Source organism: Rhopalosiphum maidis, chromosome 1 (assembly GCF_003676215.2).
Source record: "Rhopalosiphum maidis isolate BTI-1 chromosome 1, ASM367621v3, whole genome shotgun sequence".
In the NCBI taxonomy this organism is placed as follows: Eukaryota; Metazoa; Arthropoda; class Insecta; order Hemiptera; family Aphididae; genus Rhopalosiphum; species Rhopalosiphum maidis.
The window spans coordinates 47,216,087-47,226,441 of record NC_040877.1 but is presented as its reverse complement, the minus strand read 5'-3'; the positions used below and the strand labels follow the sequence as shown (position 1 = coordinate 47,226,441).

General features: G+C 25.7%; 1 pseudogene; it reads left to right on the top strand.

The window, feature by feature from the left end:
• Nucleotides 1–5,851: 5,851 nt before the first annotated feature.
• Nucleotides 5,852–9,786, top strand: LOC113547944 (annotated as a pseudogene).
• The last annotated feature ends 569 nt before the right edge of the window (nucleotides 9,787–10,355 follow it).

Here is a 10,355-nt window from a genome sequence, read left to right as displayed (position 1 = left end):
ATACAAGTACTCAATATTTAATCCTTAATAGCTTAATAAGTAACTTAGAATTGGCTCCTAAGAATTTACTATTGAATCATTGAGCACTCTATGTATTAAATAGTCAATTCAAAGTTTTTTTTTTCAAAAATATATAAATACATTAATTATTAAATTGTTGTTACTAAGTAATTTAAACTTTAAAATAAGACGTATATTTTACATCATTACATTGACACAAAATTATTTAGTAAATATATTCTATATATAGTAAAAAAAATCTCATCATAAAAAATAAAAGCTAAACAATAATTCAAAAATTAATATATTATATTATACAAAAAATTATAGCTGAACACTGTACAAAATATATGTATTATGTGTATATAAATAAAAATAATAGGTATAATATAAACTATTTTCCGTGGCTTATACTTATTGGACTAATATTTTTATGTATTGAAACCTTGAACTCACACCAGTATCATATTTTCACATTTCATCTTCTAAAAATTTTATTTTATCTCTAATTACTTTACGGTGTGGATTAATTATATTGGAATTTCTTATAATAATTGTTGTATCAGCTTAAACAGATACCTAAATACCTACTTTATAATATATTTAAAAAGTTGAATATACTTGGATGTGGTGAATAAAATTAAGAATGAAAAGATTCGCATGAGTTAGTGTCCGATAAATATTATTGCTTTATCCTACCCAAATTGCAGATGGAAATGTTGAATCATTGTCAATATAATTTTCTACTAAACAATCATTAAATTTTGTAAGTTTTTCATTCATGGTAGTATTTCAGCTAATTCATCGGAAAACCAATCCCTAACTGATTGCGGATTTAGAAACGGCAATCTAAATAAAGGCCTATGTTAAATATTGGCCTATTTCTGTATTTTGCAGGTACCTATTCTTATAATCTTATGTAGTTATGTGTATATTATGAAAGCCCCTTGTTAAATAATATTTTACAGTTAAGGGAGCCAATTTAATAGTAGCTGAAAAACTTATACTGTATTCAATTTTCAAACATTTCAATCCAATAAATAATTTTTAATCGGCATTTATAGAAAATAATTTTTTTTTTTTATTTGTCTAATAATCTATACAAATTAGCACAATAAGTTTATATGATAAGACTAATATAATATAACATAAGTGACATGATTAAAGTAGCTACCCATTAGTGACTCTATTGGCTAGTTAATTAATTTTAATTATTTATCTACGTATATACTAGTTGACCTCCACTAATATTAAATATATTAACATATGTGGATAAACATTACTTTTATCAATATCTTGGTCTTCAAATAGTGGTTTGGTTAATTTAATACGTCTAAAACATTGTATATTGGTATAAGCATAATATATAATTTATTTCCAGTCTCACATTTCATTTATTCTACCGAGTGATCCCACACACTATACACTTCATCAATATTTGTAACAATATTATTTATAAATTAAATCATATTTATTTATTTGAATTAATAACATGCAACAATAATACTTACGTATCAATGTTTTTTCTCACGAAAAGACCAATAAAAGGTTGATTTAAAGTTTTATTTTTCTTGATCAATGCAATCAATTTATGATCACTTATCTGTGAAACAAAATATTTTTCATACTCTAAAATATTTTCAACAGATATTAATACTAACCTCAATAATTCTAAACAATCTAGGATAAAAGGGAGGTTTTGTTATTGTGACTAACGTCTAATGGTAGGAAAGGCAATTTATCTGGTCAGGGCCGGCGCTAGGTTTTGCGAGACCCTAGGCAAAATATTTCTGAGGGCTTCGAAAAAAGCTTTTACAAATCAATAGTGAATAACAAAAAGATACATTTCAGTATTTTACTATAAATTCATAAAATAATCTTTGTTGTTGATGTTGAACATTTTTTTTTCTCATCACCATAATCAGGTACATTATAATTGTATTATAACCATGTAACTAATATACGAATTTTGTTTTTTTAATAAAATATAATTTATAATAATTATAATTATTTATAAGAAGGTACATAAATAAATAAAAATAATTTGCTACACTAAAAGTTTAATTATTGGAATAAACAGTGGCTTTTTATTAAGTAGGTACACTGTACACTGTAATATTTTTCCTAATAATTTATAAAGCTATTGCCTATTAGTAAGATTAATAAAAATTTAATTTAACTATACTAAATAAACCAGTAAAAATTATTTTGTTAAGAGGCCAACAATAGAACAAAATTGACCGTAAAAACATGTTAAATGAACACGTAAAAATGATAAAAAAAAACGTTCAAATAAAATATTTACAGATGTATAATAACTATAATAATATTAAATATCTATATCTATTATAATTTATAATGTAATATATGTTAATTAAATAATTCATTATAGTAGGTATAATGATTGCTACTTACGTAATTTTGACAAGCAATCTATAACAAAATGAAATCATTTATTCACTCGTGTGTTTATCGATAGAGGCAAATATTGAGTAAAACCCATGAATATCAAACAATTTGAAATTATTCATTATCAAGATTGGACTATACTATTATTATACTTGTACATATTTAATGACTCTGTTGGATAAGTATTTCAGATACAAAAAAAAACCCTACATATCATTATTCATAGTAAAAGTCATATAAAAACGCAAGGCCCCATAAAGCGGGTGCCTAGTTTGCCCACCCCCTTTCACCGGCCCTGCATCTGATACTTGAATAGTAGCAATTGAAGTATCTGTATTAGACTTGACATCATAAACAGATCTTAACAGTGCCTTACCTATGATTTGTTTTCAGAGGGGAGGCTGAAACATTCATACTTAACTCTATAGGAAAATAGAAAAATAATTTAAAAACATATATAAACACATGATATTTAAAATAAAAAAATTTGGAGTGGGCTTAAGCCCAAAACACCCCTCCCCCCTTGTATCCTTCCACTGACTTTAACAGTTTGAGATTCTTCCACTTCTTCTAAATTATCATCAAAATATTTTTAGAGCTGTTAGATATTAAAATTTTGTAAAAAGTCACGACATCACTTCCTTTTTAACCTACGGGGAATGATGGAATGATGGAATGATTTGTATGAGGATATTAGGATGACTTTGTAGACCTTTATGGAAGCGTGTCGCGTGTGCAGAAGAAATGTGCTTCCTCTTCGATTGTTCGTATATTGGAATATGAATTATGGAAGTCATCGTGAAGAGTTAAAGATATTAGCCGGGCGGTGCATTGAATAGTCTTCGAAGTGATATGTTTTAAAACGTTTGAATTCTATTAGTGTTAGATTTTTTTTACCGCATCCCATATAGTTGTAGACTGTAGTAGTGTAGTCTATACGTCCGGATCAGTTTGAGTAGAGCTTTAGATTGATAATTTGGTGTTTAGGGTGGAGAATTTATATCTAATTAAAAGAGTCTTCGTGCGTAAGCATACGCATATGATTATTTAAAGTTAGTCTTTTGGTTCGAAGGTGTTAATTCCATGTCAATTTTTTTCAAGGATTAAACCCAAACCCAAGTATCTAACTGAGTCGGGTGAGGGAACGTTATTTAGAGTAATATTTGGGCATATTCCTTGTTTGAGTGTAAAGAAAATAAAACTAAAAAATAATTAAAACGCTTATAATACCTCAGAAATATAGTCAAAATATCGTATTGTAAATAGAAAATGATAATATAAACATTTTATGAAAATTTAAAGTACCTATCTAGTATCTACGGTTGAGTTAAACCAAAAAACATTATCAATATTGTTGAAAATTAGTCTTGCCTAAAAATTCCCGTTTTCTTAAATTTGTTTTTCCCTGTAATAAAAAAAAGTAATGTGAATTTTTATTTTGACCTCTCTAATGTATAAAGTAAATTATATAAACACAAAAATAACATTTATTGTAAAATTAATACCACTCAGAATCTAAAATGTGGGAAAACTCATAGTCATACTAATTCATAAACTTAAATTATTTAGTGTTGGGAAAATATTTCCATTTAAATATTTTGTGGTGAATTTGAACAATTTATTAATGTTGTTAAAATCTAATTAAAATTTATATAAATGTTCTATATTTAAAAAGGTGGGCAAGTGGATATCGATCTGCTGTATAGTAGAGTTGTGTTAAATTTGAATGCAATAACAGGTTTTATTGTATACAAAAAATGATTCTAAACGGAGATGATTTGTCAGTCAATGATAATTAGTAGGATATATTATATTATTACCTATGTTTAAATTGTAATATATACCGTTATTTTACTCGTGATTTCGTAAAAAATAAATTTTATACGCTCATAAAATTTCTTCTGACACTGCAATTTTTTTTTTACAGTTACTTGAAGGAAAATTTATGGATAACCTTGTATTGGGTTTTTTAACCTTAGGTATAAATCAAAAACATTTTATGAATTTTCAACTTCAAAATTCCTTGCAAATTTTCGCGATTTTGATATATTTTGTAAACATTTGAATTTTAAATGCTTATAAACAAAAATAGTGACTAACGATTTATCATTTTTTATTTTTTTTTATTACGATAAGTACAACTTATTATAAAACTCGTAAGTCATTTCAAAAAAAAAAAACTTAGAAAAATCGAAAATTTCAATTGTCTATAAATAGCTTTAGAAAGGTCAAAATATTTTGAAAATTTATTCGTAAATAGATAATACTAATATAAACATTTGGTGAAAATTTTAAGTATTTACAATGATTCGTTTTTGAGTTATTGCAAAATAAAATAATCGATTTTGTCAAAAACTGATATGCGTAAAAATTCCCGATTTTTCGTTACCTTTTTAGAGTTTTTCCTGACGTATTTGAAAACTATTGAAAATATTTTACTTTGATCCCCTAAGATACCAACTAGATTCATTTTCCTTTACAAAAAGGGGCTGAAGTAAAAAATCAAAGCATTATTATTTATTTCTACTCTGAAACGTGATGACACACATAAAAAAAAAACATACATCATTGTAAAATCAATACATTCCACACTTCGTTCAGAATCTATAAGATATATTGTTGAGTGATATATCATACATATTGAATATTGAGATACGATTAGTTAATTTTGTTTTATATATCGTATAACTGTACAAGGGCGTATTTAGAAATGTCTTAAGGGGGGGGGGCACAAACAAAAAGTTCAAATTTGCGTACATGGGGCGCAGAGTTGTAAAATTTCTTATATAATAAAAATAAGTATAAAATACGGTGAATGGGGGAGGCGCGGACCCCACGTGCCCATCCTTTAAATACGCCCCTGTAACTGTATAAATTTAATATAAGATGCATTGTAATCTTATTATATATTTATCACAAATCATAATATTAACCTTAGATCATATGATCTAAGATATTAACGGTTATATAGATTGCATAATATTATTAATATTGGATTTAATTCTGAATTAAAATACATTTTAATATTTCACCCATTTTATTCTATCAACAATTTTGATTGTAATTTAATTAATTTATAGTATATCTATATACCTAAATATCAAATTGAAAATGTTTATAATTATAATTTTAAGTATATTAATATGTGGTCTCATACTTAGTTAAATAATTATATTGTCAATAACAAATGTATAATAATTTATAATTATAGCAATATGAAGTCGTGTCGTATGAAATATCAATATTCCATATTTTCATTTGTTAAATGGTAATACTGTTGTATGTTTCGTACCATACCGTACCATAAAGTGCCAAAGGTTCGTACAATACATTTTTGTAGTGTAGTCGAAGAATAACCAATAACCATGGTTGCAAACTGTAAAGGAATATTTGCTTGAGTTTCGTTCTTCCATGACAATTCACTATTGTTTGATTACATTTATCCATAATTCCTATTTAATTGATGCGTCTGCCGCTTACATTGGACGTTTGCATAATATTTTACCAAGCACCTACAAATTACAATCTACATTTATTTCTTAGCATCTACACATTGCACATTGCAATATCATCGCATTTTTATTTATCTACGTTATCCTATTAATTTTCGTAAAATTTCACTTAAGTGCATTTTTAATCTTATGAATTCGTTCAAAACGTTGGCCATCGATACAATTTAAGTTCATGTGTGGTAGGAGACACATTACTGAATTTTGTGAGACGTAAGTGTTCATTGACGTTTTAGCGTTTGATTTAGGTAATGTTATGATAAATACTGGCTATATCAATAAATTGGACCAAATAATTCTCCCATACATAATTAATGTTTTTTATACCATAGTGCACCATGTCAAGAAGTAAGAGCCGTAGTCGCTCTAAGAGCAGAAGTCGCAGCCGTTCGCGCAGCCGTAGGACGTCACGCAGCTATTCTAGAAGCCGTTCGGGGTCAAGTCGCAGCCGCAGTCGCAGCAGGAGCAAGACCCCGGTCGATAAACACAGGCTCCACGTCAGGGACATTGGTTAGTACTTGGATTATTATTAACTCAAGTATATTAAATTAATAATTAACCTATACATTTGGTTGAATTAGTATCTATGTACATGTTGGATAATTTAAAATTGTACAAATATTCATTTAGTTAAATGATTTTTAACATTTTTAATGTTTTTTAATGAAAAATGAATTTACAGAGGTCAAAAATTTAATAACCAGATTTATCTTTTGAATACTCTTAAATAACCTTAACTGCAATAAAAAGTACAGTTATTTGATGGCTAATCTGTAAAAAAACATATGTTGTGAAAACACAATGTTCTCTACTTGTTAAGCTTAGTATATTAGAATTATTTTTAAAACAATTTAAGAATTATAAATTTAAGTTAATCAAGACTAAGTTCAATCCAAACATAATTTTATTTATTTGCTATAGAACGCTGTAACATAGATCTATTGTACAATTATACTTTACATAACATAGTTACATTTTCAACAGTTAATATTCAATATCAGAAAAAATTTAAGTATATTCAGTATTTTTACAAATGTAAAATATAATTATAATGTATTCAATGCTTTTTCAAGCATTCAAATTTTTTTCCTATACCAATCTTTAACTTTAGTATTATTTATTATATATAAATATAGGCAACTAATGTAATAAATAATTATTATAACTCTTCAATTGTTAAATAATTTTTTTTTTTAGTTTATTGGTGTTTTACAAACCAAAGTAGGCATATTGAAGAATTGCATTTTATTTAAAATATGTACCTACACAAACATATGCGTGCTGAAAATATTTAAAAAAAAATATATTCTTTTGAATTAAAGTTTTATTAAATCAATTGTTGTATGCAATTATTAAATATTTTATAGAAAATATATTATCGAAAGGTTCTAAGTAATATTTTATTAAAATTAATAATTTTTTTTAGATAATGAAGTATGTTATTGTAAATTTCAGTTAATTACTGATGATGTATTTATTCACTGAATTAGGAAGCAGCATAACAAGACGTGATATTGAAAAAGAGTTTGAACGATATGGAACATTACTTGAAGTATGGATGTCAAGAACCAGACCAAGTTTTGCTTTTGTTGTGTACAAAAGAGATAAAGATGCTGCTGAAGCACAAAAACGTACTAATGGAATGTAAGTTGTAGTAAATAATATTAAATAATTAATATGTTTATTTATTTAATTACATTTAAAAATTCTTAAGTACTCATTAATATATATTAATATATTATCAGTATTCTCATTAATTATATTAATAATTATGTAAAATATATTTGTTATGATATTTTTCAGTACTTATATCTAAACATGTGATATAAAATCATAGACCTTATACTAATAGACGAGACATCCTTGGGTGGATACGGGTGGGTGGTGTGGTTTTTCGCAACTCTGATACTACGCTGTGTGAGTATTGATAAAATGCACGGTTTCAATGATTGTACAATCCCATGGTTCTTGTGTACATGTGTAGTGTATATGTACACCTTGATCAGCGCCCTCACGTGTGGACGCCAGAACTACTACCATGCACCGTCTATTAGTATAAAGTCTATGTATAAAATAGTCTAAATAGATATGATAAGGTAGTTAGTACCTTTCTATTTTATTAATAATTACCTACTTGATGCAATTTTATTAAATAATTAAAATAATTTTGTATCCAGCTAATGAAAACATATGTTCTCTTGTTAAGTTAGTTTTTTAAATATTTTATTTTAAAATATAATTTTAACTTTTAGTAATGAATTAATTATAATATGTGTTAATTGGAACTTAGGAAGTAGCAAATGTTAAAACAATGATCAATAATTAACAAAAAAAAACATGTTGATTTAAAATTTTAAAATTAATTTGTTTTCTCTTCATTTTTTTTCCATCAAATGTTTTATTTTTTTTATTAATAAGTCAGGTGCGTGAACTCATCATTGTTTTTATAATAACATTGTATTGAGGTATTTTCCTATTGTATGAGATAACTTTATTTTTAACACATAATCTTGTTATCCATGACTACTAAAATTTGCCATTTCCTTACTATCTCAGATAACCTTGTCTTTTATTTTATAAACCATTTGGTTTGTTTTTTAGTACTATACTTGCATAAAATGCTATGTGTTAATTCAAATGTTTGAAAGTTAAATTTCGTTAAATAAAAAATGGAATTTATACAAATATTAAATGTTTTCTTGTAAACATGATTCATTGATAACATTTAACATAAAATATATCTATTGGATGAAATTGGATTTTGATGCTTTTTAAAATTCTCCTAAATGTTTATTCTTTTTTATGTTCTAATGCTACATGAATTCAGCTTAGTGTGATTTTACTGAGGAAAATGACAATATACTTTCACTTAAATTAATAAAAGAATTATAACAGAAAATATATACTCTTTATATATGTGTGTGTGTGTGTGTGTGTATGTGTGTGTGTGTGTGTGTGATAGGCATATAGTCAAATCGGGCATTTTATTAAATGCCTAGGCATATATTCAAAGAATTTAATGTTTATGTTATTTCACTATCTGCCTAGACATTTAATTAAATGACTAGGGATTTAACTAAATGTCTATAACATTGTTATCACATGTTGTTATTTGGTGGCATTTGCTGGAACATTTGAGATTTTTTTGAGATTCAACAAGTAATAGGTAACAAAAACTTGTAATTATAATATAACTTTTATTTATTTTTTATGATTTAATTTTTAAATCAATAATAATAGTAGACACAAAATTAAACATATTATTTCACATACCTATGTGTATTTCATATTAATAAACAATACATAGTTTTTTTATATATTTAATAGCAATAAATAACTGATAGAAAATGTATTTAAATTTTTAAAATATAAAATGTTTTTTTATTATTTGCCTGGCATGAAATAGACATTTAGTCAAATGCCAAGTCATTTAATTAAATGTCTAGGCAGATAGTGAAATTGTATAAACATTAAATTCTTTGACTATATGCCTAGGCATTTAATAAAATGCCCGATTTAGGTTAGGTTAGACTAAATATTTACGACATATATATGTAGGTAAGAGTAGTTCTGTTCGACCCGATTTGAATTGATTTTCATTATTAATAATAACCCTGCAATTAGTATATGGTTTCTGTTCTGTTAAATTTTAATATATGTATTTAGTAAGTGTAGTATACTATAAATATTTTTCCATTTTTTTCTTATACGACCGGGTAATATTATACTCTATATATGTTCATAAATAGGGAATTGTATGGAAGCTTCTTAACTGTTAGTTTTGCCAAAACACGTGGACTCAGTCGTAGATCATCAAGAAACAACAGCTACCGTGATTCACTTAGATGCTACTCTTGCAACCGAGTAGGACACTTTTCACGTTCCTGTAAAGAAGTCAACTATGGTTACAGACGTTAAGGTAATTATGTTTAATAATTAATAAATACATTTTTGTTTTGGAAATATATTAATTCTATTTATGAGGTGTATTTATCATATTGTAATTATATTTTGATATACAATTGAATATTGATCAACCACTGTAACAATTTATATAATAATATTTATAATATATAATTTTAGTATCACTTAAAGTTAAAATAAGACATGCTTACAACTTGGTTAATTGGTAAAACAGTTTTGATATAATTTATTCTATATTTACATATTGTCTAGGTGTTGTAATATTTGATAAAGTATATGTTTTCAATTATTATTAATGATCTTGAGGTTTATTTTTGTATATAACATGTATTTTATTGGTGTCAGCTCTCTATTTATTAAAGCATAGAGATGTTAAACTATTATTGCTTGCAGTTTATTTAACTATAACAATTTTTAATTTGAATATATGGTTGAAAGAAATGTAGTTATATATTTTTAAATAAGTTTAAAATGTGTATAATATTTAAAAATTTTAGAAAATGTTTTTCTTAT